The sequence below is a fragment of the Tupaia chinensis genome, unplaced genomic scaffold (assembly GCF_000334495.1).
Source record: "Tupaia chinensis unplaced genomic scaffold, TupChi_1.0 Scaffold143970_1, whole genome shotgun sequence".
In the NCBI taxonomy this organism is placed as follows: Eukaryota; Metazoa; Chordata; class Mammalia; order Scandentia; family Tupaiidae; genus Tupaia; species Tupaia belangeri.
Window position 1 is genome coordinate 994,856 of NW_006203821.1, and position 3,111 is coordinate 997,966.

The window sequence follows — 3,111 nt, forward strand, 5'->3', positions numbered from 1 at the left end:
AGGAAAAACACAAAAAAAAAAAAAAAAAAAAAAAAAAAAAAAAGAAAGAAAACATGGAGTGTTTCCTTTGGCAACATATATGAGGATCTACAAGAAAGGTGATATTGTAGACATTAAGGAAATAGGTACTGTTCAAAAAGGAATGCCCCACAGATGTTACCATGGCAAAACTGGAAGAGTCTACAATGTTACCCAGCATGCTGTTGACATTGTTGTGAACAAACAAGTTAAGGGCAAGATTCTTGTCAAGAGAATTAATGTGAGCTAAGCATTCTAAGAGCAGAGATAGCTTCCTAAAACGTGTGAAGGAAATGACCAGAAAAAGAAGGAAGCCAAAGAGAAAGGTACCTGGGTTCAACTGAAGCGCCAGCCTGCTTCACCCAGAGAAGCTCACTTTGTGAGAATCCATGGAAAGGAGCCTGAGCTACTGGAACCTATTGCCTATGAATTCATGCATGATGGGTATTAAAAATAAAATAATCTATCTATGGTCTATAAAAATGTTTGCCTTAATTGAGTAGAATTGTGTTGCCTCCTCAAAGCTAATTTTTATTGGGCTCTAATTCATTTTTAAATATCTTTATTCAAATTTAGTATTTTTTCACCTGAAAGATGTTAGGTGGTTTATACAACAAATAAAACTCAATTGGTTAAAAACAAAAACAAAAACAAAAAAAACTGCTGGGCCTGGGACTTGATCCATGAAGCTAACCATATGGGATCTAGCCACCTTAATCTCCACTCCATCTGTTTGCCCTCCGAATTTTTTCTTTTCTATTTTTTTAAGTTTTTCTCAGACAGTACGTGCACTGGCCAGAGAGAGAAAGAAAGCTTTTTTTTTTTTTTTTAAGGATTTTGCCATAGGCTGCATGTGCTCATGCAGAGAGGCACTGATAAGAAAAGCAAGAAATCACCCCCCCCCCCAAGGGGGATGGTCATGCTGCAATCCCACTTATTCTCTGGGATTTTGGACATGCACACATAGCGCTAAGCCTGGGGGCAGACGCCGACACACACACACTTCCCTGGTGTGATTTTCAAGCCACCTTCCTGTCATGATTTTGAACACACTCATACCTGTACCCAGTGGATTTCTCAAGCTGCCAGGGCCAGCATTTGAACCATGTGGTTGGCCATATGGGATCTGGCTTCTTTAACTACCAACCCACAAAGCTACCCCCAGAATGGTTTTTTTTTTTTTTTTTTTTTTTTTTACTTTTTTTTTACCGAGATTTTTGCCTTAGGTTCATGTGCTGCAGGGGGAGAGATAGTGAGAGAAAGTGAGAAATCACCCCTCAGGTGGGGGGATGGCCACACAACAATCCCTTCTCCTCCTGGGATCTTGGGCACGCAGGCGCACACACCCATGTGATTTTCAAGTCACCGGGTCTGGAACTCGAAGCATGGTCTGTCATGTGGGAGTCCAGCAACGTAACTGCTATGCCATGCACCTGAAGTAATATTGAAGCCACCGGGTCTAGGACTCAAACCACAGTCAGCCATGTGGGAGTCCAGCAACATAACCACTATGCCATCTGCTGGCTCCCCCAGAATATATTTTAAATGTATTAGCTAGAATCAGAGTTTTTCATCTCTAACACAGGACTGTAAATTGTTTGTATTTATATACTTAAGGTCTGTTAACTTATTTCTTCCATGAGGTAAACAGATGGAGAGACAGGCACCTCTAACAGAATCCTCACACCAGTCTCATCAGATGGGATCACGGGCAAAAATGTGCATCCAGAGTGCTCAGGGAGGTTCCAGTTGCCTTATTGCTGCACTGCCTGATCCTGGTTTTGCTTTTTAAACTTTATCTATTTATCATTTTTAATTTGACCAGAGACAGAGTGAGAAAGAGCGAGAAAGTGAGGAAGCAAGCCGCCAAGTCCAGGGCTCGATCCCTGGTAAGCCATGTGGAAGTCCAGAGCCTTTAACCACCATGCCACCTGCCAGCCCCTTAAAATAATTACTTTATGTGTTTATTTATTTATTTATTTTTATTTATTTATTTTTGCTATAGGGCACGTGCGCTCGCCAGACAGAGAGACATAGAGACAGAAAGCGAGAAATCATCCCCCGGGGGGATGGTCACGCCGCAGTCCCTTCTCCTCCATTCTCCTCTCAGGATCTTGGGCACGCACGCACACGTGCCCGGCATGAGTTCTAAGCCACTGGGTCTGGGACGCGAACCGCGATCGACTATGTGGGAGTCCAGCGACATAGCCATTATGCTAACTGCTGGTTCCCTTTATTTTTTAATTTTGATGAGAGAGAGAAAGTGAGAAAGCAAGCCGCCAGGTCTGGGACTTGAAATGTGGTCAGCTGCGTGGGAGTCCAGCGCCTTTAACCACCATGCCACCTGCTGGCCCCTATTTTATTTTTTTAATGAAGAAAGGATTTGAGCTTTCTGGAAGGAAAGGTATACATTAATTGTTCTTTTTCCTAGCAGATTGGCACCCAAGTCCAGGCACTTAGATGATGATGATGACATTGAAGAACTAAAACCCAAAGGTACTGGGGATCAGATAGATATGCATTTGGGACAAGTTGACTTGGCTGTTGGGGTATGATGGACCTTCCAAGAAGGGATAAGCTAGGATATGGCCTGGAGGAGGGAATACATGGTCTCTAATGCTCAAAATAGCTCTTGGTAACCTGAGGAATCGAAGTCAGGGGTTGAGCTAGAGTCACGTGCCTAGATCTGGCAGAAGGGTGGAGGTGAACAAGGGAGGCTGCCAGCCTGGTTCTCTGAGCAGCTGGAATGAGGAGAAAGGGCTAGAAGAGTTATTTTTAATATTATTCAGAGCACAGAAAGAGGATTTCCCAGTAGGGAAAAAAGGGATATGACGTAGGTAGCACTGATGTTTCCAAGGCTCAGGGCAACACACAGGGAGGGGAGAAGGAGACCAGAAGTGGCGGCAAAATACTCTGATGCAGATGGCCCTGGATTAAACTACTGAATTCATATTTGGGTAACTCTAGGAAGATGCCTCAGTTTTCATTCTTGTAACAAACATTATTTTTCACATGAGTTTTCCAAGAGAAAGATGGGGAGAGAGAGAGAGAGAGAGAGAGAGAGAGAGAGAGAAAGCAAGCGGCCAGGTCTGG